This window comes from Macaca fascicularis, chromosome 3 (assembly GCF_037993035.2).
Source record: "Macaca fascicularis isolate 582-1 chromosome 3, T2T-MFA8v1.1".
NCBI classification, from domain to species: Eukaryota; Metazoa; Chordata; class Mammalia; order Primates; family Cercopithecidae; genus Macaca; species Macaca fascicularis.
The window spans coordinates 190,569,874-190,597,679 of NC_088377.1; the positions used below are offsets into that span (position 1 = coordinate 190,569,874).

Genomic DNA, 27,806 nt, shown 5'->3' on the forward strand with positions numbered 1-27,806 from the left:
TGTGCAGGGTAAAAAGACATTTTTATAGTGTATCATGGGACGTCTTGGATAACTGGGATTAACATGCAGGGTTTAAGATCGTTATGTTCTGCCATGGTAGCAAAACCTGATAATATGAATTAAAATGAACAATCATAAAATGCAAATGTGTTTGCCACATAATCAGAGCATAAGATCAATCATGTTGGCTCTGCTTGTTGAGTGTCTGTGTCAGGAGCCCACATGGAAGCAGAAAGGACCGATTCTTTGTTCCTGGGCAGAGGGATAGCTTCTGCCACTCTGTTCCCAAATCCTTGTTAAATGATTTGTTGATGGTTCATCTCCTCGTCTAGGCTGTATCTGTGGGAGAGAAACTGTCTTAATTCTCTTCATTATCAGGGCCTGCTCGCACCTTGTGTACTAAAGGTGACCAAGAGCCGTATCTCCAGACCCTGCCTGGCAGCAGAGGCAGTGGCGGGACTGCGATGGGAGAGGTGGCTGCAATGCTGCGGGGCTTAAGACAGATTCTGCCCCCAAAAAGCTACCGGTAGTTAACAAGTGTGTTCTGCAGCCACACCTCTCCCACCCTGCACTGTCTTCGGTGCAATGCCTTTCACGCCTCGGTGCTGTCCAGGGAAGCTCTGGTCCCCAGTGGCTGCAAGTCCTCGGCTTCCCACAGCCTCCCCCGCAGCACCTGCTGCAGACTCAGAGATGAACCGAGAGCACTGAGTCTTCAGAGATCAAGGGCATGACTCACACATTCCAATTATGACACAGAGGGAAGTATTCTCAAGAAAGAGCTAGGGAAGCAAAGATTTTATTGGGCCCCTGTTTGGGCACATTATCACGTGGCCCCCTCTGGTGCCACCTGCCAAGGGCCTTTCCCTGCTGATGGGAGGGTCTGCCCCTGGCTCTGCCCAGGAATTTTTGCACCTCCTCCACCGAGGCCAGCATTCCAGCTGGGCCCACAGCCACCCTTCACCCCTCTTCCAGTTCCTAGAACAGGAACACACTGCTGTGGTTCCCTGCAGCAAGGTCAGGTGCCAGGTGCATGGGCCTGCTGCTCCGGGTCTGGACAGGAGGGCAAGAACCAGCAGGACAGTTACTTTTTTTTTTTTTTTTTTTTTTTGAGAGGGAGTCTCGCTCTGTCACCCAGGCTGGAGTGCAGTGGCGCGATCTCGGCTCACTGCAAGCTCCGCCCGTGGGGTTCACGCCATTCTCCTGCCTCAGCCTCCTGTGTAGCTGGGACTACAGGCACCCGCCACCACGCCCGGCTAATTTTTTGTATTTTTAGTAGATACGGGGTTTCACAGTGTTAGCCAGGATGGTCTCGATCTCCTGACCTCGTGATCCGCCCGTCTCGGCCTCCCAAAATGCTGGGATTACAGGCGTAAGCCACCGTGCCCGGCCTGGACAGTTACTTTTTAAGGTGAAGGCGGAATTTGTTGGGTGACATCCCCCCAGTAGTTCCTGCCAACGCCTGAGCTGACTGCACTGTGGCTACCTGATAACTCGGACCAGAAGCTCCTTTGTGAATCGTCTTTTCCCTTCCTCCTTGATCATTATTATTTAACAGGAGTGAACAAATGGGACCCTAGTGCTGCTTTTCTTTCTTTTTTTTTTTTTCGAGATGGAGTCTCGCACTGTCATCCAGGCTGGAGTGCAGTGGCACAATCTTGGCTCATTACAACCTCCGCCCCCCGGGGTTCAAGCAATTCTCCTGCCTCAGCCTCCCGAGTAGCTGAGACTACAGGCGCCTGTCACCACGCCCCGCTAATTTTTGTATTTTTAGTAGAGATGGGATTTCACCATGTTGGCCAGGCTGGTCTCGAACTCCTGACCTCAGGTGATCCGCCCACCTCAGCCTCCGAGTGCTGGAATTACAGGCATGAGCCACCGTGCCCAGCCTGCCACTGAGCTTTATATTAAGGGCATTTAGTAGGGGCCCAGTCAATATCAGCGAAACCAGCGAAGTGAATCCTAACATTTGCATCACACTTTCCACTTTACAAAGCAGCTTCCTGGAATCTTCTCTGGAGAGTTAGGACCTGCCCTTCTTCACTCAGGTACCTGGCAGTTCAAAGTTCCTGGTGAGCCCCACTTTTCGGAGAAGGAGGAGGAAATGTAAGGGGTGTTGCCTCAGGCTCCACTACAGAAATAAAAAGACTAAGAAGAACGCTCTGGGGCTCTCCGTGACTTTTGACGGAGAAGGTCAACTATCAGGTGGCTCTGTGGGTTAAGCACTCTCCATACCAAAAATCACACTTAACCCTCACACAGCCATATGAAGAGGGCATTATCCCCATTCCACAGAGGGGAAAATGACAGTCTGAAGATATTAAATAGCTTTCCCAGCCTTGCTCAATGACTCACGCCTGTAATCCCAGCACTTTGGGAGGCTGAGGCGGGAGGATCATTTAAGGTCAGGAGTTCAAGATCTGCCTGGGCAACATACTGAGACCTCCCGGCTACCATCTCTACCAAAAAAAATTTTTTTTAATTAAAAACCAGGCCAGGTGCAGTGGCTCACGCCTATAATCCCAGTACTTTGGGAGGCTGAGGTGGGTGGATCACCTGAGGTCAAGAGTTCGAGACCAGTCTGGCCATCCTGGTAAAACCCCGTCTCTACTAAAAATACAAAAATTAGCCCAGTGTGGTGGCACACACCTGTAGTCTCAGCTACTTGGGAGGCTGAGGCAGGAGAATCACTTGAACCAGGGAGTTGGAGGTTGCAGTGAGCCAAGATCATGCCACTACACTCCAGCCTGGGTGACAGAGCAAGACTTTGTCTCAAAAAACAAAAATCAAATTTAAAAAAAAATTTTAAATGGCTTTCCCCAGCTCACACAGCTAAGAAGTGACAAAGCTAGGCTTTAAGTCCCAGTCTTTCAGGCTGCAGAGAATAATTTATGTTTCATTTGATTACATCAGTGAGCTCCATTCCCTTGCGCTCATTCTTATTTTGTTTATTCAGAAGCCTCACAAGGTTAAAGGATTAGAGAATCCAGTTGTGTTTTGTCTGGCAACCTTACTGGGTCAAAGTTCAAGTATGTAAGGGCAGTCGTCTCAAAATGTGGTCTATGGACCACAGTCCAAAAATGTTACCATTCTGCCAAGAGATAAATACAAAAAACTGAGATTAGCAATGTAGAAACTTTTAAGGCAGGATTTTTCAACCTTGGCACTACTGATTTTGCGGCCCAATAATTCTTTGTTGTGGGAGCCATCCTTTGCACTGTCGGATGCTTCTGGGCGTCTCTGGCTTCTGCCCATGAGATGCTAGTAGCATCCCCCTCCCCAGGGGGGACAAGCAAAAATGTCTCTGCTATCGTCAAATGTTCTCGAAGGTGGAGGGGCAAAATCAAGAGCCCTTCCTGCCTCTTTCTGGTTGAGAAACACTAACCACTGTTTAAAAACAATTTGACAGATGAATGGTATGTCTGCTCCATCTCATAATTTTTAAATTGGACCTTGAATTTTGTATGTTTCTGTTGTTTTTTAATTTCATTTTACCAGTAATTCATTTTTATTGATTGTATTAAAGTATCAGTCTGTAAGCCATTGGAGAAATAAAAAGCAAAACAAAACTGGTCTTTCACCATGGATGGATTTAGAAGCCCTGACGGAGGAAGAATACAACATCGATGTGTAAGAAGGCCGCTGAGAGGAGACAGAAGATATCCCAGCAGATTCTTTTCCTATCTTGTGGCTTGTGAACCTAAATATAATCTTTTTAAAATATATATATATTTTAACAATTTTTTTAAATATGTGAACCAAGCACATGGTACCAAATCAAAAAAGCACAGCCCGGCCAGGCATGGTACTTTATGCCTGTAATCCCAGCACTTTGGGAGGCGGAGGCCGGCGAATAACCTGAGGTCAGGAGATCGAGACCAGCCTGGCCAACATGGTAAAACCCCATCTCTACTAAAAATACAAAAATTAGCCAAGCGTGGTGGTGCATGCCTATAGTCCCAGCTACTTGGGAGGCTAAGGCAGGAGAATCGCTTTAACTGGGGAGGCAGAGATTGCAGTGAGCCGAGATCATGCCATTGCACTCCAGCCTGGGTGACAGAGCGAGACTCCATCTCAAAAGAATAAATAAATAAATAAAAATACAGAAATAAAAACACAAAAATTAGCCAGCGTGGTGGCAGGCAGCTATAATCCCAGCTCCTTGGAAGGCTGAGGCAGGAGAATTGCTTGAACCCAGGAGGCAGAGGTTGCAATGAGCCAAGATTGCGCCACTGCACTCTAGTCTGGGTGACAGAGCAAGACTCCGTCTCAATTTTTATTTTTATTTTTTGAGATGGAGTCTTGCCCTGTCACCCAGGCTGGAGTGCAGTGGTGGGATCTCGCCTCACAGCAACCTTCACCTCCCAGGTTCAAGTGATTCTTCTGCCTCAGCCTCCAAAGTAGCTGGGATTACAGGCATGCACCACCACACCCAGCTAATTTTTGTATTTTTAGTAGAGACAGGGTTTCACCATGATGGCCATGCTGGTCTCGAACTCTTGACCTTGTGATCTGCCCGCCTTGGTCTCCCAAAGTGCTGGGATTATAGGCGTGAGCCACCGCACCCGTTTTTTTTGTTTTGTTTTGTTTTTGTTTTTTTTTGAGACAGAGTCTTGCTCTGTTGCCCAGGCTGGAGTGCAGTGACGCAGTCTTGGCTCATTGCAACCTCCACCTCCCAGGTTCAAGTGATTCTCCTGCCTCAGCCTGCCGAGTAGCTGGGATTACAGGTGCCTGCCACCATGCCCAGCTAACTTTTTGCATTTTTAGTAGAGATGGGGTTTCACCATGTTGGCCAGGCTGGTCTCAAACTCCTGACCTCGTGATCTGCCCGCCTCGGCCTCCCAAAGCACTAGGATTATAGGCAAGAGCCACCGCCCCCAGCTGCCCAATTTTTTTAACATGTGGACCAAGCACATAGTAACAAATTGAAAAAGAACAGCCCCCAGTGACTTTAGAGTTATTAAGTTCTCATTCTCTGCAAGATTTTCCTAGTCTATGCAGACAGACACGCCTTCATACTTCTTCTTTCTCTCCCTCTGATGATGGACTTTTAAGGAGTGGCAGATCTGTGGCCACTCTGAGCAATGCTGCAGCATCCACCTTGTACATGCAGGCAGGAATCAGTTTTGGTAGATGATTCTGCAGCTAGATTACTTTCAAGCTGTTTGCAATACTATTTTGATTGTCAACATCATCAGTGTCAGCCCCGCAAATTAATATATCTTTTTCTGATTTCTAAAACAATATATACTTATTATAAAAATTCAAATGTCACAGAAATATTTAACTCTAAAAGTAAAAATACCCCATAATCTCACTCTTCCCTGTTCCTCACCATAACCCCTATGGTGACAACACATTTCTGTTGCTGGAAGCCATCCAGTTTGTGGTACTTTGTTAGGCAGCGCTAGGTGACAAATGCACCTATAGAAAACAGGTGACATGAGATGTGTCCCCCCGTCACCTCTCTGAGACTTTTCCCACAGCATCAAATGAGCAGCAGGGCAGGCATCACGGGACCGTAGGGAGGGCTGAAACCTGGGGTCTAGTCTTCCAGAGTTTTTCATGTGTGTGTGTGTGTATGTGTTTAAAACAAACGTGATCACATTATATATTCTGTCCTAGAATTATCATCCTTAGATATTAAACGTTACATACAAAATGTCCGCAAAGGTTTCTGGTACTAAAGGAAGAATAATTCAAACAAATCTATTTGTAAAGCAAAGTATTACCGATAACACATTTATCCAGATTTTAGAAATGTGAAAATCCACCGATGTGTAGCCATATGGTAGTCTGTTTGTTTCCTTGAAATTCACCCAGAAGGATTGTTCTCATGTAGTATTTATTAAAATGTATGTTTTCTGCCTAACATTGTTGAAGAAAACAAATATTTCCCTGGACCAGCCTAACCATCTTATTAACTGTAAATTGCATTATCTGAAATGCAATCAATATTCTTCTGGTATACAGTGCTCCTAACATATCATTCTAAACCACATTAATAGACAGAGAAGCCTGCATAAGATTCACAGGCTTTGTCTTGTCTAGCTATTGTTCAGATTTCTTCATTCAAACCCTGCCGTCTGAGCTGAGCATTAATTATCACTGAGGGCAGGAAAAAAATTGCCACTTTAAAAAAGCAAGCATTGATGACTACAGGTAAATAAATGACACTGTCAGGTTTGGATTCCCAAATCAAACATTCCTTCAAAGAATATTTTTTGAGCATGTTTTACATTCTAAGCTCTGAGCTGGGTGCCATGGGTGATACAAAAACGATTAACATAGAGTCTCTGCCTTGCAAAGATTTCTTAGGAGGTAGTTTCCTTAAGAAAGAATATACTTAAAATTAAAAAAAAAAAAAATTTGGTGACTTAAGCTCACGTACTGGGTATCAAAAAATTATTGGATTTCAAGCAAGCATTCTTGCTGCTTTGGTGCATATTAATATCTTCTCAATATAGACATATCTCACCTGACAGATTAGAATATTTTAGTTTCCTTAATATGAATTTCTGCTAAATAAATCCTTCTATTATAAAATCAGATAGGATTTCTGAAAAAAAAGCTTTATCTTTGAATGAAATAAAATTATTATTTAAAAAGCAAGCATCTAGAAATCACACGTACTGAAAATGCATGCTTAGCCTTGTACAGCATTTAGCAAGTACTCAAAAAATTTTCATTATTGAATTAGTATATTAATGATAATAATATTGGTCATATTTTAAAAGTTTCTCTTCATCTGTAAAGGGCTTATCTCCTTACTAAAGCTGACTCTGAAAATGCCCTCATGTCATCACTGCAAAATGAAACCTGTCTAAATCCATCCTGAAACCCTGACAGTGTCATCTGTGTCTGTTTCACGTCCTAGTCCCAATGTATATAGTGTCGTTCCTGGAGCTTTGGGATTCCGTTAAATTCTACTTCAGCTTTAGACCTCTATGTGTGTCTAGCTGTAACTCTCAAGCAATTTCTTAATGAGTTCTCCTTTAATTCCACTTCTAAAACTTACTTTTGTCTTATCAGTTTATCAGGTAAAGAGACAGAAAACAGTTGATTAGTTTCCTGAGACTAGAGAGTCTAATATCCAAGCCTTCCTATGAGTGCAGTAGCCTCACTTCTAAAAATACATTTCTTTCCTCTCACAATTAAAAAGCAATTAAAGTCTGAATGCACTTTGAAAAAATTAAAAGTTAAAAATAAATAAACAAAAATACACTTTTCTCCTAAGTCATCTGGTGAATCTGACCCGACAAACACCATCATGGCTGTCACCGGGAGGCATCTCCAAGGATTCCGTGATTTTCACTCATTTTCCTTGCCAGGTAATTAGAGACGCCACCGCTACGTACCGTCTGATGGAAAACACATCTTTATGTGTGCAGATATGTTTTAGGCTACTGGAAGTGCCTAAAAAGTGATACACTTTTTGAGCAAATAATTTATATTAACTTTACAACACATAACTGAATCTTTTCTATTAGTTCTGAACTTTTCCTGAAACCGCTTTTACGCTATCTCTAATCGTATCCCGGGCCTTTGTTAAAACGACAATCTTTTTAATTCACTGAAACTCTACTTTTGATGTCAGATCCCTGGGGACCCCTGGTCCGTGTGTTTCCCAGTTCAGGTTGGTATAGGTCTCTCCCTCAGTCTGTCTCTCTCCTGTCTCTTCTCCTTCCCTCCTCTCTCTGGAAGCCTCTTCCTCCTCCCTCCAAGCTCCTGATGGCAGTGATTTATCTAGCTTTTTGTGTCTTTCTGCACTCAGAGTTTACAGCCAAAAAGCCTGTATCCAGTGGGCACGTTAGAGGCCTGTGACACAAGAAGTCCTAGTTCTACTACTCCCTAAAAGAAGAAACTCACTTAAACCACTTCCATAAAACCCCTAGCCAGAATTAGCTAAATCTTCAAATGTCCAGGCCTTAGTACAAGGTGTCCCTTAGCAAGGGACATCTGTAGAAACTTTGGTTTGATTTCAGTACTGAAAAAGACAGTCAACTGATGTCATCAGCACACCTAAATCTCGGCCTCACATGCATACACTCTGCCCACACACAGCACACATAAACACTCACACATGTACACACACACACACACACACACACACACACAGAGTCACTAAATTTATGAGGTTTCAGGCCTGTGGAATTTTGAATGACATCAGCCATGTCTACTGTAATTTCATGGGCTGGCAACATCTGCAGATGAAGAATAGCAAGTTGTTTTAACAGCAGCCAGTAGGGTGGTACCACCACTTCCTGCCGGGACGTCACCCTGTGGTAAATCCGCAGGGACATCGCTCTCCCCTATAACTATCCAGGATTGCTCCCCAGCAGGGTAACAGGTCCTCCCACTAGATCATCCCTTCTCAGAAAGCTTCTGGCACACCTAATACTGTTATTTACCAAGGGCTACCTATGATATTTTTTAAATGGAGTAAGGAGAGAAAGTGAATCACATGCTTTTGGTTTGTTGGGAAGGAAAGATGAAAACTCGAGTTCCACCCGTGGCCTGTTGTTATGGGTTGAACTGTGTCCCCCCAGGAAGATATGTTGAAGTCCTAATGCCCAGGACCCACGAATGTGGCCTGTTTAGAAACAGGGTCTTGGCAGATGTAAAGAGTTAAGATGGGATCATGCCACAGGATGACGTGCCCCGAATCTAATGTGATGGATGTCCTTATTGGAAGAGGAAAGTGGCTGTGTGAGGCCAATACAGGGAGCAGGCCACGTGACACGGGGGGCAGAGATCTAAGTGCTGCAGCTGCTGGCCAAGGAACACGAAGGAGCACCAGGAACATGACTCTGCTGACACCTTGATTTCGGACTTCTGGCCTCCAAAACTGTGAGACAACACATTTCTGTTGCTGGAAGCCATCCAGTTTGTGGTACTTTGTTAGGCAGCGCTAGGTGACAAATGCACCTATAGAAAACAGGTGACACGAGATGTGTCCCCTGTCACCTCTCTGAGACTTCTCCCACTGCATCAAATGAGCAGGAGGCCAGGCATCACGGAACCGTAGGGAGGGCTGATGAGACAACTGGGGCAGGAAAAACCCATCAAACCCAGGTTCTATGTGGGTCTACTCAATTATGTTACCAAAAAAGCTGAGGAAGAGCAGGGTGCTCGTTCGCCGTGTCATTGGGTGGTTAGTATCTCTCTCTGCACGCATTCCCACACTCTGAGAACAGCAGCAAATGGAAGTACACAGCACACACCATGCTGCCTGTGGGAAAGCCCAGCCGGCTCAGCCAGCACTACTCTGGCACGGCCTGGCACCACCCAGCTATGGCCTTGCAAAGAAGCTTTGAAGGCAGCACTGATTTTACTCCTCAAAATGCCAGATGAAATAAAGACAGGCCAGGCACAGTGTCTCATGCCTGTAATCCCAGCACTTTGGTAGGCGAGGCAGGTGGATCACCCGAGGTCAGAAGTTCAAGACCAGCCTTGCCAACATGGTGAAACCCCATCTCTATTAAATATACAAAAATTAGCCAGGCATGATAGTGGGTGCTGGTAATGCCAGCTACTGGAGGCTGATGCAGGGAGAACCACTTGAACCCAGGAGGCAGAGGTTGCAGTGAGCCAAGATCGCGCCACTGCCCTCTAGCCTGGGTGACAGAGCAAGACTCCATCTCAAAAAAAAAAAAGAGAAGAAAGGAAGACAAAGTTTACTTAAGATAACAAAAAAGCAAAGTCTATGGTGTTCCTAAAAGGATGAACTGACCTATATCATTTTCCAGAAGGTGTGGGTGTCCATCCCACATCAGGCTGTTTGTGCCAGCTGTGTTGGCCTTGATGATTTGCCTCCATCCTTCTTTAATTTTGATTCCCAAGTAATTCCTGAATATACTCCATTTTAAAGATTCAAATAACATAGGAACATACAGGAGAAAAGGGAATGTTCCCTCCCCTCCCCCGTGGGGCCTCCTCCCTTCTTTGCATTTCTGTATATAAACATGTACACAAGCACACAGAGAGAATTTTAAAACATAAGTATCATTCTTTCTATTCCTAAGCCTCTGTAAGCCCATAGCTTCCTTTTCCTCTTAAACACATCCTGTACAATCTGAAATGTTTCACAATATACTATCTTCACACAGTGCTCTTAAGAGTTGTAAGCTTTTATGATTTAGGTTGGGGGTTCGATAGAAACTGTTTGTCAGTGCCATTTAACAGCTATTTTATTTAACTTTAGAACACTTTCATTACACAATTATATATAATATAATGCAGATCATATGACAAATAAAAATGGCTATCAAAAAAAAGGTAAGCAGTAACCTTAAGCTGACAGCAATTAAAGTCCATCTTTGCTATGAGAAGAATGTCCAAAATGCTCATAAATGCTACTCATTTCTACCATTTCTATAAGCTCCATGATTAGAATTTAAAGACTGCAAACTAAATATGGACTTTATAAAGATTCAACAAGCTACAGATTGAACTTATAAAAATAGTTCCCTTCTTCCTTTAGGTTACCGTGCGGGTCTTGCCTGACTCTGAGGCTTGCATGCCTGGAGTCATTTTTAAGTCCTCTTTCCTTTGCTCTCTGTAGGCAGCTTACCACCCAGTAAGCTCCAGAAAGGAGTGTGGGCCCTGACCTTCCTAGAGCCAGCGGCAGAGCCCTCGTGGCCTCTCCTCTGCATTGTATCTGCCATCTCCTGACCAGGCCCTCTGTTTAGTCTCTTTTCTGCTCCAAGCCCTCTGGCACACTGGGCCCTAGAAAACTTCCAGGTCCAATCTTCTCTGCCACGCCACATGAGATGAAATAGGATGGGAAGTTTTACTGGGTAAAGATTTCAGGTCCATCTAGTTCTCATAAGAAAAATGTGGCCATGACTTTCAGATGCTCTGTGACCACCTTCTCATGGGTTGGTTGACTATCAGGGAATTCCTAGGAATTGTATATAAGTACTTTTTTTTCTTTTTGAGAGGGAGTCTCAGTCTGTTGCCCAGGCTGGAATGCAGTGGTGTGATCTCAGCTCATTGCAACCTCCACCTCCCAAGTTCAAGCGATTCTCTTACCCAGCCTCCTGAGTAGCTGGGATTACAGACATGTACCACCACGTCCGGCTACTTTTTTTTGTATTTTTAGTAGAGATAGGGTTTCACCATGTTGGCCAGGCTGGTCTGGAACTCCTAAACTCAGGTAATCCACCCGCCTTGGCCTCCCTCCCAAAGTGCTGGGATTACAGTTGTGAGCCACCATGCCCAGGTGAGAATAAGTACAATTGTATGGGAAGAGTGATCCCTTATTTTCTATCATATTCCCAAGGACACCCTTGACTCCACAAAAAAGCATAAGAACCACTGACTTTATGTATCAGAAGATCACTGAATTTCAACACTGGCCAGAGGTCAGATTTAAATTGGCCATTCATTTATCCCTTCATTCACTCAAGTAAAGGCTATCTTAGAACAGTGACAGGGCCATGCCTGTCCTCCAGGATCAGTCATTTATCAGGGCAGATCACAAGATGGGAACACACCTGTAGAACTGTGACTTTTGAGGAAACGTCTTGGAAAGGTTCAAGGTTATAAACTTGGCTCTTTATGGCCAGGTCATTTTCAGGATGGTGTTGCTGAGGGAAGCAAAACTAACTCATAGATTTTGAAGAGAATGAGAAGGCACTGGCCCTGTGAAACTGTGGAGAATCACCAAATATCACCTTCCTCCAGAAACTGGTTTCTCCCGGTGGCCTTCTAAAATGGGTTGAATGGGGAGCTCCCAAAAAGATGTATCTGCTCAAAGCCTGTGGATGTGACCTTAGCTGGGAAAAGGGTCTTTACAGATACAATTCAGGATCTTAAAATGAGATCACCCTGGTTCAGGATGATCCCAAAATCCAATGACAAGGATTGTAATAAGAGAGGAGAGGCAATGCAAGGATGGGGGCAGAGAGTGGAGCAATGTGTCCACAAGCCAAGGGACAGTAAAGGTTGTGGGCCACTGCCAGGAGCTGAGAGAGAGGCTCCGGACAGGTCCTGCCTGCAAGAACCCAGAAAGAAGCCGCCCTGCTGACACCTTGATTTCAGACTTCCAGCCTCCAGAACTGAGAGAGACTCAACTTCTGGTTTTTGTTTTGTTTATTTGTTTTTTCGGGGTTTTTTTTGAGACAGAGTTTTGCTCTTGTTGCCTAGGCTGGAGTGCAATGGTGCAATCTCAGCTCACTGTAACCTCCGCCTCCTGAGTTCAAGCGATTCTCCTGCCTCAGCACCCCAAGTAGCTGGGACTACAGGCGCGTGCCATCACGCTCAGCTAATTTTGTATTTTTATTAGAGACGAGGTTTCTCCATGTTGGTCAGGCTGATCTCGAACTCCCAACCTCAGGTGATCCACCCACCTCGGCCCCCCCAAAGTAAACTTCTGTTTTCTTAAGCCACTCAGGTGGTGCTAATTTGCGCCAGGAAATGAACGGACCTCCCTGTTTCTGTGGACATGCCATTTCTCTGCTCACTTCCACCTTCACCCCTCTCCGAGTCAGACCACAGCTTAAAGCAGCCAGTCAAGGGCTTCCCTCCTCTCCATTACACCCTCCTCCTTAGAAGGGCACATGCCCACCTCCGGGTAAGCAGTGGCTCATTTCCTCACCCCCATTAGTCTTGCTTTACTTTTTTTTTTTTTTTCATACCGGGTCTCACTCTATCACCCAGGTTGGGGTGCAGTAGTGCAATCTCGGCTCACTGCAACGTAGAGTTCCCAGATCAAGCAATCCTCCCACCTCAGCTTCCCAAGTAGCCAGGACCACAGGCAAGTACCACCATGTCTGGCTAATTTTTTATTATTATTATTATTTGTAGAGACAGGGTCTCCCTACGTTGCCCAGGCTGATCTCGAACTCCTGGGCTCAAGGGATCCCCCTGCCTCAGCCTCCCAAAGTGCTGGAATTACAGGCGTGAGCCACAGCGCCTAGCCTCAGTTCTTTTTTGAGACAGAGTCTCGCTCTTGTTGGCCAGGCTGGAGTGCAGTGGCGCAATCTTGGCTCACTGCAACATCTGCCTCCTGTGTTCAAGCGATTCTTATGCCTCAGCCTCCCAAGTAGCTAGGATTACAGGGGTACGCCACTACGCCCAGCAAACTTTTGTAATTTTAGTAGAGACCGGGTTTCGCCATGTTGGCCAGGCTGGTCTTGAACTCCTGGCTTCAAGTGGTCTGCCCGCCTCAGCCTCCCGAAGTGCTGGAATTACAGGCGTGAGCCACTGTAGCCAGTCAGGCTCAGTTCTTGATTTAAAAATCCCCAGTCTGTGGGCTTTTCCCTGATCACCCACTTCACCCTGGGCCCTGCCACACTCCCAGTCTGCCTCCTTGCTGAATTTCCCCCGCCCCATAACACCTACAACCATCTAACAAGTTACTATTCTAAGAGTGTCACTTTCACATCTCCCTAAGCAAAAAACAGAAAAACCCAAAATGAGAGATGAGATTACAAGGGATGTTTATCTCCCTCTTTATACTATTCTGTTTTTTCTCGTTTTTCTATGTTAATGTTTTGCTCTTTTTTTTTTTTTTTTTTTTTGAGATGGAGTCTCGCACTGTCGCCCAGGCTGGAGTGCAGTGGCACGATCTCAGCTCACTGCAAGCTCCGCCTCCCAGGTTCACGCCATTCTCCTGCCTCAGCCTCCCAAGTAGCTGGGACTATAGGCCCCGGCCACCACACCCGGCAAATTTTTTGTATATTTAGTAGAGACGGGGTTTCACCATGTTAGCCAGGATGGTCTCCATCTCCTGACCTCGTGGTCCACTCGCCTCAGCCTCCCAAAATGTTGGGATTACAGGCGTGAGCCACCGTGCCCAGTCAACGTTTTGCTCTTTTTATTATAAAAAGTTATGGAAAATAAAGCTCCTGAATGCTTCCCTCTCGCCTGCCAAATATCTTCGGGGGCCCACCCCCGAGAGCCCTTGGCAGCCGGACCCTCACTGCTGGCATGTCCTTCGTTCCTTTTCTTCCTCCTTGAGTGATCTCCACCTCTCCGTGTGCAGCCAAAACTGAACTCTGACCCGCACTTCACTGACACAGTCTCCCTCGGATCCCATGAAAGGAAACCAGATGGGCCAGAATTATTTCAAGGCATGAGGGGCAACAGACAGAGACAGATGGAAGACATATGTTAAAGTCACAATCAGACCAAGTAAGAATCCCTAAAGGCGAGTGCTTAGGTCTCAGTTACATTACTCACTCCAGCATTCTGAAATTCTTTCTCCTCACTCTATTATACTTAATTTAAGCTTGGAATATCGCACTAATTTTTCTCATTGCTTACTTTTTTTTAATGCTAGTGTGCTCGTTGGGCGTCGCTATTCCACAAACCATGAGAAATCTAAAATGCAAGCCCTCCTCTGATGAGAAGTGAAATTGATTTTTTTTAAAGCCATTTGGATTCACCAGAAACAACTGTCTTTTAACACTTGTCTGAACTCCTACCTAATTATTTTTAGGGCTTTGGGCTAAAAAGCAAATTGCATTATGTTCTTCTAAAAGTATATACTTACAGAACCATCTGTAATCCCTTCAAAGCAATCTTTGCAAGTCACTACTGGAATATATAATGCTATAAATTCTATTAGATCATAGAGTCACAGGGCTGGAAGCCATCTAGAGAGCCAACAGATCATAGGCCTCCTGCTGTCTTCAAAACCACATCTTAAGTAGGCCAGAAAATAAATGACCAAATGTATCTTTTCTGTAAATCCCTTTCTGCTTCCACCTCCCACCCTTAAAAATATTTTCAGGTAGAATGAGACCAAGTCCATAAACATCTAAATTTAAAAAGGGAATTGGGCCGGCCACAGTGGCTCATGTCTGTAATCCCAGCACTTTGGGAGGCTGAGGCAGGAAGATCACCTGAGCCTGGCTAACACGGTGAAACCCCATCTCTACTAAAAATTAAAAAATCTAGTCGGGCAAGGTGGTGTGCACCTGTAATCCCAGCTACTCGGGAAACTGAGGCGAGAGATTCACTTAAACCTGGGAGGTTGGCCGGGCGCGGTGGCTCAAGCCTGTAATCCCAGCACTTTGGGAGGCCGAGACGGGCGGATCATGAGGTCAGGAGATCGAGACCATCCTGGCTAGCACGGTGAAACCCCGTCTCTACTAAAAAAATACAAAAAAACTAGCCGGGCGAGGTGGCGGGCACCTGTAGTCCCAGCTACTGGGGAGGCTGAGGCAGGAGAATGGCGTAAACCTGGGAGGCGGAGCTTGCAGTGAGCTGAGATCCGGCCACTGCACTCCAGCCTGGGCGACAGAGCGAGACTCTGTCTCAAAAAAAAAAAAAAAAACCTGGGAGGCAGAGGGTGCAGTGAGCTGAGATCGTGCCACTGCACTCCAGCCTGGGCGACAGAGCGAGACTCCGTCTCAAAAATAAATAAATAAATAAAAATATAAAGGGAATTGGAGAAGAAGGTGTGATGGTCCATAAGTACTTTCCCCACTGGGAACATCTGCACGGATCACAGGTAAACACTCAGGGACGGGGCCCAGCCTTTCTTCTCTTCTTATCACCAGGTTATCCAACAGGGTAGGCACCAGCAGCCAAGCCTAGTCCAACCTGGGTGATCCCCCTGCTCAAATTCCCAAGGCAGGAACTAGCAGTAAGAAGAGACAGACTTCGTGACATCTACATGAAAACAATTGCTTCTTTTATCTCCAAGGCCAGATTCATTCTAACTTGGGCAAATGCTAAGAAGCATTTTTTTATGGGTAAAAGCAAGTCAGGCCCTATCCTAAAATGAAAGTGTGTATTAAAAGTCGCAGTCTCCTGGCTGGGCGCGGTGGCTCACGCCTGTAATCCCAGCACTTTGGGAGGCCGAGGCGGGCAGATCATGAGGTCAGGAGATTGACACCATCCTGGCTAATACGGTGAAACCCCGTCTCTACTAAAAAGACAGAAAAAATTAGCCGAGCATCGTGGTGGGCGCCTGTAGTCCCAGCTACTCGGGAGGCTGAGGCAGGAGAATGGTGTGAACGCGGGAGGCGGAGCTTGCAGTGAGATCGCGCTGCTGCACTCCAGCCTGGGCGAGAGAGAGACTCCGTCTCAAAAAAAAAAAAAAGAGGTCGCAGTCTCCTTCACTGGCATTATGCCATGCTCTCCTTCATTGTCAACCTCCTTCCCACCCCCAAACCCCTGCTTTTTCCACCTCTCTTCTTTTTCAGACCCCATAGGACCTTCCACCTCCCCTCAGTCTAACAGTAACTCAAGGTTCACTCACACAGCAAGTGTTTTTTGAGCACCTCTCATTCCCCAGACACTGCACTGAGCACTTTTCATAAATATCCTCTCCTTTAATATTCACAGTATGACTCAGGTAGGTACTGTACTCGCCCTCATTCAGCTGATAAAGGAACCGAGGCGCAGAGAAGGTGAGTAACCTGCCCAAAGACACAAGCTGGTGAGCAACAGAGGAAGCCAAGACCTGAGCCCAGGAAGTCCAAGGTCAGTGGCCCTGCTCTGGGCGGCCTCCTCGTTAGGCCTCCTCCCAGGCATGGGACAACCTCTAGGGGCCTTCTATTTATTGACGGTTGTGTAACCTTGAGGCCAGCCCACACTGGGCCTACTCTGTTGATAACAAAATGGTCAGTTACCTTGAAAATACAACACAGCCAGAAAGATCGCACGTCATGGAGCCCAGGCAGACGCAATAGAAAAAGCTGGACCCTCTAACAACATCCAGAACCTACGATTCCTCGCTTCAGAACCAAGAAGACTGGGACATGACCGGAACCCGAACTCCAGAACTCTTCCAGAAGCGAGGTGTCCAGTCGCCGGAAGATCCGGGTCTAAAATTGGCCTCCACATATCTTACCATAAATGGCCAAATCTAAAGCCTTCCAATTGGACCCTGTCCAGCCAACATTCCCAAATCCTTTCCCTCTCCCTCCGAGCCCATAAACTTGCCCCAGACCCCAAGTCAGGGAGACAGATTGAAGCCCAATTCCCATCTCCTTGCTGGCAGGTTTTGCAATAGAGCCTTTCCTGTCTCAGCCAGGCACCGTGCCTCATGCCTGTAATCCCAGCACTCTGGGAGGCCAAGATGGGAGGATTGCTTGAGGCAAGCAGTTCGAGACCAGCCTGGTCAATATAGTGAGACCCTCCCCATCTCAAAAAAAAAAAAAAAAAAAGCCGGCCGGGCGCAGTGGCTCATACCTGTAATCCCAGCACTTTGGGAGGCGGAGGCGGGTAGATCAGCTGAGGTCAGGAGTTCCAGATCAGCCTGTCCAACATGGAGAAACTCCTCCTCTACTAAAAATACAAAAATCAGCTGGGTGTAGTGGCACATGCCTGTAATCTCAGCTATTCAGGAGGCTGAGGCAGGAGAATCTCTTGAACCTGGGAGGCAAAGGTTGCAGTGAGCCGAGATCGCTGTACTATGCTCCAGCCTGGACGACAAAAGTGAAACTCCATCTAAAAAAAAAAAATTTTTAATTAATTAATTTTAAAAAAAAATTCCTTTCCTGCCTAGCTGTTGGCTTCTGTGCACATAGGGCAGCGAGCCATTGATAACAGCAGTGGTGCAAGCATTAGGAAGTATAAGATGCTGGGAGAGTATATGAGGAGAGGACCTGACACCATCTGGGCTCAGGGATAGCTTCTTGGAGTGGGGAGACAATTAAATTAGGGCCAGGCAGATAGGAGAGTCATCAGAGAAAGAGGTAGGAGAGGAACGGTTCCGTCCAGGAAATGAATTCCTTCATGTGTTCATTTACTCTCTCATTTGGAGTTTGATACTGAATTGCCAGTGATTGCTACTTTCTCAGTGGCATTGGCATCTGCAGACTAGAACCTGGGCAGGAAGCAGAGATTCTGATAGTCATGCACTCATTAACGCTATCAATATTTGTCGACCCTAAACTGTGTCATTGTTAACCTCAGGCATCAAGAGATGCCGGGCTTATTTGACAAATGGATGAGAGACCTTCCCTTGCTTCCTGAGATCTTCACACAAAGTCCACCTGGCAGGTGAGGCCAACTCTGGATGAACGTCCTTCACTTCATCCATTAGTTTTTAATGCCCTTTCCAAGAAAAAGAGGCCAAGTGCACCAGACTCCTGCTGCACCCAGAGTCTGAGCTGCTCTGTACCACTGTATCCTCAAACTTGTCCCGGAAGACAGAATGGACGTGATGGTTCCGCCAAACAGCCCACCCCTGCAAACATTCGTCTAGTATTTGCTTTTCATACTTAAAAATCAAGCACTCTGGAAAGCATCTGCAATAATGTATACTGTGTTGGTCTAGGCAGTTGGTTACACGGGTATGCACACTATGTAAAAATTCATTAAGCTGTGCACTTAGGAGGTGAGCATCTTTTACGTCTTTTTCACAATTCAATTAAAAAGTTTATTTAAAACATCAGCCAATGCAGTTCACTTTCTGGTTCTCATTAGCATTATGGGAAAAGAGAATATTTGAGCTGGAAAGGACCTCTGAGAGTAGCTAGACTAGCCTTTCCCAACATGTGTTCCGTGGAACCCTGGCCCCAAGAGATTGTCTGAAAAACAGAAATGTATATGGGTCAAATAAATGTGACAGATGCTACATACTATTTGTTTTAGGGATTCACAATATCAGCTCCAAAACAGAGCTCATCACTCTCCACACATCCCGCCCTCCACCTCATAGTCTCCATGTCAATATCACTTTTTCCATACTCCAGGAAATGGTATCCACCCAATGGCACAAGCCAGAAATCTGGGAATCGTTTCTGATTTTTCGCTTTCTCTTGCTTCTTGCAATTACATCTCCAAAACTGTTCTGAAATCTGTCCACTTTTGCCCCATTTTCACTCCATTACTCAGAACCACCAGCGTCACAACGTCTCTCCCCTACAACACCTTGGGCCTCCTAATGGTTCTGCCTCCCTCTCCCTCTTCTCTACAAAGCAGCCAGAAGCTCTCAGAAAAACAGAATATCACTCCCCTGATGAAAATCTTCAGTAGTTCCATGTTTCCTTAGAATAAAGTTCGAAATCCCTAAAAAAGCCTCTGAGCTCCCTATCCGTCTGGCTTCAAGCTGGACTTCCCCAGTGTCTCCAACGTTCCACACTCTCTCAATAGGGCATTTGCTCTTTTTCTCTGCCACTCTCGACCACAACCTGGGCAACTCCTCCTCATCCTGCGGGGCTCAGCACTTCTTTGAGGATGCCCCCTTGCCATGCACTCCCATTTTCAGTTTTTGGTTTTTTTTTTGAGACGGAGTTTCACTCTTTTTGCCCAGGCCGGAGTACAATGGTGCAATCTCAGGTCACTGCAACCTCGGCCCCCTGGGTTCAAGTGATTCTCCTGCCTCAGCCTCCCCAGTAGGTGAGATTACAGGCACCCACCACCATGCCCAGACAATTTTTGTATTTTTAGTAGAGACCAGGTTTCACCATGTTTGCCAGGCTGGTCTTGAACTCCTGAGCTCAGGTGATCCACCCACGTCGGCCTCCCAAAGTGCTAGGATTACAGGTGTCAGCCACTACACCCAGGCCCGGATTTCCTCTTTCATAACATCCTTGAAATCCATGGCTTGCTCAATGGACAGGGACTATGTTGTCATTCAGGGCTCTATCTCTAGCAATGCCTGGCCTAGGAGGCATTCAATAAATGCTTTTGAATAAATGATAATACTGAATGTCAAACAAAATGAAAAGAAAATTCCTCTTACACTTAATATAACTGAGAATTCCCCAAACAGAGTTGACCACAACATTCTTTTCTCATTTAACCCTACCAAACTCGTGCTCCTCGGAACACTTGGTAGAAAAGCGGATCTGTTCTAAGTCTCATTTTACAGATTCTGAGGCCCAGAGAGGTGAAAAGAACTGACTGAAGTCAGTGCCCGTTAGTTCTTGAAAGAATATAATTTGTTCTCAGAAAATAATGTACAGTGTAGTAAAATTTAACTATTTTTAACACTACTTGGAGATGTTTTGAAGCTAAGAAATACCGTAGAAATTAGAAATCTCAATTAAGATAAGAGGAAAGGGCTAGGCAAGAAAGATAAGAAGCTGGTTTCTTATCACTGACACCGAAATAAATTTAAATTATTAAACAGTTAAGTGAAAATAAGAGCAAAATCTAGAAAAAAAAAGGTAGGGGAATATTTAACTGAATTATCAATGGGACTAACGTTCTAAACTTAAAAACACTGGAAGAAACCATAGAGTAAATGATGTGACTGCTAAAAACTAAAATGTTTGTGTATTAAAACATCAGACAATTAAAGGCAAGCAACAAACTAGGGAAATATTTTTAGCCTCTGCTACAGATTCAGCTAATTATTCAAAAATTTATATTAGAGAGGCGGGGGGTGGTGGCTCATGCTTGTAATCCCACCACTATGGGAGGCCGAGGCAGGCGGATCATTTGAGGTCAAGAGTTCGATACCAGCCTCCCAAACCGATGAGCACCCCTACTAAAAATACCAAAAAATAGCTGAGTGTGGTGGCGCGAGCTTGTAATCACAGCTACTCTGGAGGCTGAGGCATGAGAATCACTTGAACCCGGGAGGTTGAGGCTGCAGTGAGCTATGATCATGCCACTGCACTCCAGCCTGGGTGACAGAGTGAGACTCTGCCTCAAAATATAAAATTAAATTAAATTAAATTTAAAATGCAAATTAAAGCCACAAGAAACCACTGCCACTTTTCAAATGTTCAAAGATTAAGAAAAAGAAAAATGGTCATGGCTGGGCACAGTGACTCACGCTTGTAATCCCAGCACTTTGGGAGGCCGAGGCGGGTGAATCACCTGAGGTCGGGAGTTCGAGACTAGCTTGGCCAACATGGTGAAACCCTGTCTCTACTAAAAATACAAAAACGTAGCCGGGCATGGTGGCAGATGCCTGTAGTCCCAGCTACTCAGGAGGCTGAGGCAGGAGAATCACTTGAACCCGAGAGGCAGAGGTTGCAGTGAGCCAAGGTCATGCCACTGCACTCCAGCCTGGGCAACAAGAGCGAAGTTCTGTCTCAAAAAAAAAAAAAGATCATTCCCAAAAACCTCACTAAGGTGAGGCACTAGTCAAGAACCCTCTGTTCATGCTCACAGTCTTTCTGAGAATTCCTTGGCAAGATGTTACAATAACCTGAAGAGTATGCTGAGACCTGGTGACTTCACTCCCGAAAATACTAAGGAAATGACCCAGTTGAGGGTGGAACTCAGATGTACATGCTGGCATTGGGTAAAACAGTGAAAACTGGAAGCCACTGGCATGTTCGCCAGTGGGGGCATGATTGAGTAAAAGGCAGGCTGGCCACAGCAAGGAAAATGAAGAGATTTTAAAGGTATGGGGAAGTGCTTTAACTTACACAGGGTCTCACTGTGTTACACAGGCTGGCTTTGACCTCCTAAACTCAAGCAATCCTCCCACTTCAGCCTCTCAAAGTGCTGGGATTACAGATGTGAGCCACCATTATAGGCATGAGCCACCATGCGTGCCCACTTTATTTATGTATTTATTTTTATTTTTTTGAGATACAGTCTTGCTCTGTCGCCCAGGCTGGAGTGCAGTGGCACGATCTCGGCTTACTGTAACCTCTGCCTCTTGGGTTCGAGCAATTCTCCTGCCTCAGCCTCCCAAATAGCTGGAACTATAGGCACCCACCACCGCGCCCAGCTAATTTTTGTATTTTTAATAGAGACAGGGTTTCACCATGTTGGCCAGGCTGGACTGGAACTCCTGACCTCAGGTGATCCACCCGCCTTGGCCTCCCAAAGTGCTGGGATTACAGGCGTGAGCCACCACGCCCAGCTAACTTATATATATTTCAAGCAGATGTAACAAAGTAAGAAAATTGTATTAAGTGTGATTGCACCTAAAGAAAAATGCAAAGACAATGAACTGGAAGAAAACTACTCTGAGTAAGGAGCGTATCAAGTAATTTTTATTTTCCTCTTGCTATTTTTTTGCATTTTCAAATTTTATCCATAACCATATATTGCTCTTCTAATCAGAAACAGCAATGGCACCTTTTTCAGAATGCCTGTGTACCCTGGCATGTGGGCCCTGGGATGCCCAGCAACAGAAGGGCAGCCAGGAAACACTGAGCCAACACTGAGCCTGAGGCCCTCCAGGCCTACAAGGGCCAACCTTCGGCACCACGTGGCTCTTACTCCCTACTTGAATTTTCCACATCGGATTTAAATTGCAGCCACCATGCACTGGTGTGAAAGATGGTGCAGAGGCAGAACAGTCACAACAGGGCCGAAACAGGTTGCCTTCTTCCCAGCGCTACTGTGTGTCCACACCTAAGTTGTCTCATTCCTACATGTGAGCCACCTGGCCAATACAATATAGTTATTCCTCTGTATCTTCAAGGGATTGGTTCCAGGATGCCCTCACACCAAAACCCATGGATGCGCAAGTCCTTTATATAAAATGGTGTAATATTTGCATATAACCTATGCATATCCTCCTGTATACATTAAATCATCTCTAGATTACTTATAATACCTAATACAATGTAAATATTATAAACATTTGGAAAATATTTTTTCCAAGTATTTTTGGTTGGCATTTGGTTGAATCCACAAATGGAGAACCCACGAATGGCCCAGAACAGCAGCTCATGCCTGTAATCTCAGCACTTTGGAGGCTGAGGCAGGAGGATCCTTTGAGCCCAGAAATGTGAGACCAGCCTGGGCAACATAGGGAAACCCCTGTCTCTTAAAAAATAAAAATAAATAAATAAATAAATAAATAAATTAGGCTGGGCACAGTGGCTCACACCTATAATCCCAGCACTTTGGGAGGCTGAAGTGAGCAAATTGCTTGAGCTCAGGAGTTCGAGACCAGCCTGGGCAATATGGCAAAACCCTGTCTCTACAAAAAAAGTACAAAAATTAGGCTGGGCACAGTGGCTCACATCTGTAATCCCAGCACTTTGTGAGGCCTAGGTGGGCAGACCACTTGAGGTCAGGAGTTCAAGACCAGCCTGACTAACAGGGTGAACCCCTGTCTCTACTAAAAATACAAAAATTAGCTGGGCATGGTGGTGCCTATAATCCCAGCTATTCAGGAGGCTGAGGCATGAGAATTGCTTGAAGCTGGGCGGCGGAGATTGCAGTGAGCCAAGATTGCACTACTGCACTCCAGCCTGGGCAATACAGCAAAACTCAGTTTAAAAAGAAAAAGAAAAAAACACGGCCGGGCGCGGTGGCTCACGCCTGTAATTCCCAGCACTTTGGGAGGCCGAGGCGGGCGGATCACGAGGTCAGGAGATCGAGACCACCCTGGCTAATACGGTGAAACCCCCTTTCTACTAAAAAGACAAAAACTTAGCCGGGCGTGGCGGCATGCGCCTGTAGTCCCAACTACTCGGGAGGCTGAGGCAGGAGAATGGCGTGAACCCGGAAGGCGGAGCTTGCAGTGAGCTGAGATTGCGCCACTGCACTCCAGCCTGGGTGACAGAGTGAGACACCGTCTCTAAATAAATAAAAAAGTAAGCAAGCTGGGCATGGTGGCTTGTGCCTGTAGTCCCACCCTCTCGGGAGGCTGAGGTGGAAGGATTGCTTCAGCCCAGGAGGTCAAGGCTACAGTGAGCCACGAGGTGGAAGGATTGATTCAGCCCAGGAGGTCAAGGCTACAGTGAGCCACGATCACACCACTGCACTCCAGCCTGGGAGACAGAGCCAGACTCTGTCTCAAAATAATAATAAAAAAGAACCCATGAATGCAGAACCCACGGATACGGAAATAGGGCTGACTGTAGGTCTTTCTCTAGCTGTGTGAACAAAGCTGGTTATATTCAACTAAATAGCCAAAAGAAAAAGAAGATATTACTAGCATAAATGCTTGTATAATAGGAGATGAAAAGAGGACACAAATGTAGTGTTGGTCAGTTTTAAAACTAAAACTCAGACCGGGCACTGTGGCTCATGACTGTAATCCCAGCACTTTGGGAGGATGAGGTGGGCGAATCACGAAGTCAGGGGTTCGAGACCAGCCTGGCCAATATGGTGAAACCCCATCTCTACTAAAAATACAAAAAAATTAGCTGGCCGTAGTGGCGGGCACCTGTAATCCCAGCTACTCTGGAGTCTGAGGCAGGACAATCAATTGAACCTGGGAGGCAGAAGTTGCTGTGAGCCGAGATCGTGCCACTGCACTGCAGCCTGGGCGACAGAGCAAGACTCCGTCTCAAAAACCTACAAACAAACAAAAAACAACTAAAACTCAGAAAAATCAAATTCAATGGTCATTACTTAATAAATTCAAATGGGTCGGGCGCAGTGGCTCACGGCTGTGATCCCAGCACTTTGGGAGGCGGAGCTGGGCAGATCACCTGAGGTCAGGAGTTCGAGACCCGCCTGACCAACATCGTGAAACCCCGTTTCTACTAAAAATACAAAAATTAACCAGGCTTGTTGGCACATGCCTGTAATCCCAGCTACTTGGGAGGCTGAGGTTGGAGAATCGCTTGAACCTAGGAGGCAAAGGTTGCAGTGGGCTAGGATTATGCCACCGCACTCCAGGCTGGGTGACAAAGCGAGACTCCATCTCAAAAAATTAATTAATTAATTAAGATAAATAAATTCAAATGAACCTTAGTGAGCATAGGTAGGCATTAGATTAGGTACCTTTGACCCCTACAATAATATCTGAGGTAGAGAAAGTTGCATGGGCCAAGCAATAGCATGCAGGCACATCAGCATTTAGCCTTTTCAGCTGAGAGGGAACCTGCTCCACCCTTTACAGCTGTGGTCCTAGAGGAAGATATTTGTTTTGCTTTTATTTTTTATTTTTGAGACAGCATTTTTGCTCTGTCACCCAGGCTGGCATGCAGTGGTGCAATCATGACTGACCACAGCCTCGACCTCCTGGCTCAGGCATCCTCTCACCTCAGCCTCCCAAGTAGCTGAGGCCACAGGCACACACAGACATGCACCAACATGCTCGGCTAATATTGTTTATTATTTTTTTAGAGATAGGGGTGTCTCCCTATGTTGCCCAGGCTGGTCTCCAACTCCTAACCTCCAGTGATTCTCCCACCTTAGTCTCCCAAAGTGCTGGAATTATTGGTGTGAGCGACCATGCCCATAATAGGCATAAGCTGGGAACATATTTACTTTATCTGATTTAACTACCTGATAGAGCTGTTTTGAGGATGAAATGAAATAACACTAGTGAAGATCCATGGAGGTACATCCCAATAAAACATTAAAGAGGCAGGGCACGGTAGCCCACACCTGTAATCCCAGCACTTTTGGGAGGCAGAGGCAGACAGATCCCTTGAACTCAGGAGTTCAAGACCAGCCTGGTGCAACAAAACGCCCCTCCCCTCACATAACCCCTTAATCTTTTAAATCAGTACTTGTTCTAATATTTCATGTAGTTTCCTTTAGGCCTGTAGGGAAGAGAAAATGCTTTTCCTCTGCACTCTCATGTTCAGTAACTGGGGGCTTGCAAATTAAGCTGCAAAAGACAGGTACCTTTGACAAAAGGAAAAAAGCAGTTTATGTGTATAATACACATACACACAGGAGTGCTCAGTGATGAGTAACTCAAAAGGGTGGTTAGTATTTGGGGCTTATATACCTAACTTAGTTGAGGGAAAAGAGGGGAAAGAAAGGCCATTGTGGGAAAAACAAATGGGTTTCCTTAGGAAAAACAAATAGAAGTCTTCAGGAGAAGAAACAGGAGATGAGAAAGTTTGTGAGACTGTTTGTCTAGACAGGTATGGATGGTCTCCTTCAAGACCATAAAACTTCCCTGATGAATGCATTTATGAGTAGACCTAACCCAAAGGGGGAATTTATAGCAGCCTCCTTTCTCAGAAGTCACTGCTTTTAGTCAGATAAGGGAAGCTCTGAGAAAGTTTCTATGTGTTTATTCTCCATTGCCTTCAGCTCAAAATAATCCTGATGACAAAGTGTCATATTTTGGCATGGCACAGTCTGAACTCCTTTAGGTTAAATAACTATTACAAAGGGAGATAAAAAGCTGATGCATTCTATTAATTCTAAAGAAAAAGATACCACTAATATAATGAAATAATATAAAAAGTATAATTTATACAATCTAGAATGATGACTATTATGTAATTGCCACCTTAATCATAAGACAAAATCCCAAAATTATAAGTGTCACTACAGCAATTATCCACCTTTAAAAGACAGCATTTGACAACATTCCTAATATCTTAATCTACTGCCTTTCCTAGATTAAATGTATTTTTTAATCACTGTCAGCTATCTTAATCTTTAGAAATTTTTAAGCTTTTAGTACCATCATTTTCTCTAGGACAATTTTTAAACATTTTAATATCTTAAATTTGAGGTTTTCTTCATTTTCCTGAAATTGTCAACTCAACCCTGAAATCCCCAGTATCCAAAGTTTTTCTCACTAATCACTACAGATAATTAGGAAATCACCTTGAGCCTTTTTCTGAACAATTTCCTAGGTTTGTCTTTACAGGAAGAAAGAAGAGTAAGTTCTAGGAAAACCCTAAGAAATATTTTGAATAAAATGCTTTATTTTGCATAAGTGCAGAATATCTATACAAGTTTCCTCAAAAGGAAGTTTTTAATAAACCAAAAAGGCAAAAATATCCTTAGAAATAATTCAGATGAGGCTGATATTCCAAAGGGCTTAATTATGGAATATATTTCATATTTTAGTTTCGAAGCGTAACTCATATGACCTATAAAACACAAGGTTCGGCCTACCTCCTCAGACGAAATCTTCTCCCTGAAGGAATATAAGTTCATATTTTTGCTGGCATTTTTAATGTGCAAAATACTTAAGTGTGGGTAATCTCCTCTGTTCTTAGCCCTTTCATTATAAACGTTTAAAACTTCTAAAGGTAACCAATGGCTTGCACTTTGCCAATCAATTATTGAAAAGAAATGTACCAGGCTCATGGTGGATTGAGAAAATGTGAGTAACTCATGGGCGATTTAAACTGCCGAAGAACTCCCAGAACAGGAATTTTAGCACACACGGGTGTTACTGGGTGGTATCTTCAAGTACTGGGGTACTCTTAAGGGGGTCACGTGTTGGACTCCTGTTGACTCACTCTGAATCTCTGATCAGTAAAGACCTGGGTGTAGACGATCGGAATTTCTGGGGGAAGGGGCTCCTGATGATGAAACAAAGCCGACAGGTGGTACCTGCAAATCCCCGGGGAGGGACAGGCCGGCCGGCGCCCTCTCCCTCCCAGGAGCCAGGCTTCTGAGCCCTCGGCGTCCACTCAGCCCTGAAACGGACACGAAACGGACAAGACAAGCTGCCGCGCTTCAGCCACAGGCACGCGAGTGACTCGATTTCCTGGATCATTGCCCGGCCCGGGTCTGGCAAGTCGTGGGCTCCCAGCCGCGGCAAAGCTTTCCACCCAGACTGAAGCGCAACTCCGCGGAGACCGCGTGGCTGCGAACCACCCGCCGGGTTTACTTTCATATTTAGCTAGGCGCTACCCACAATGCATTTGTAAAAATAAAATGCAGAAAAACCTTGGTTGATTAACATAATTCTCACAAACTCTCTTAAGAGAGAGTGTTTTTGTTTTATTTTCATTGTATTTAATCAAAAAGTTCTATAAATTTTATTTTTTGTGATCATGGCCTAGGCTCTGAAAACTCTCCTTACCTAGAAAAGACCGCAAGTAGGCACTATAAATACCAAGGTACTCAGAGGCTCTTACAGTTGGTCCGAGTGTTGTGGGTTATTGTTAAGTTGATTTAACATTGTCTCCCCCCACAACCGCGCTTGACTAGCTTGATGTTTTGCACTAATAGTAGTTAACAACGCTTACATAAATTAATCAAAATGCATATAAAAGTAACTTTTAGTTGACGGTTTCAATGAAAGACAAAGCATAGCAGAG

The 27,806-nt window shown here is 45.3% G+C and overlaps 1 long non-coding RNA gene across 1 annotated transcript; it reads right to left on the minus strand.

Annotated features, from left to right (window-relative positions):
* Positions 1–2: 2 nt before the first annotated feature.
* Positions 3–27,358, minus strand: LOC135970268 (uncharacterized). Its single transcript, XR_010585900.2, has 3 exons — positions 27,094–27,358; positions 17,149–17,406; positions 3–339 (listed from the first exon to the last, which is right to left on the minus strand). It is a non-coding gene; the product is annotated as an uncharacterized lncRNA (long non-coding RNA).
* Between the last annotated feature and the right edge of the window lie 448 nt (positions 27,359–27,806).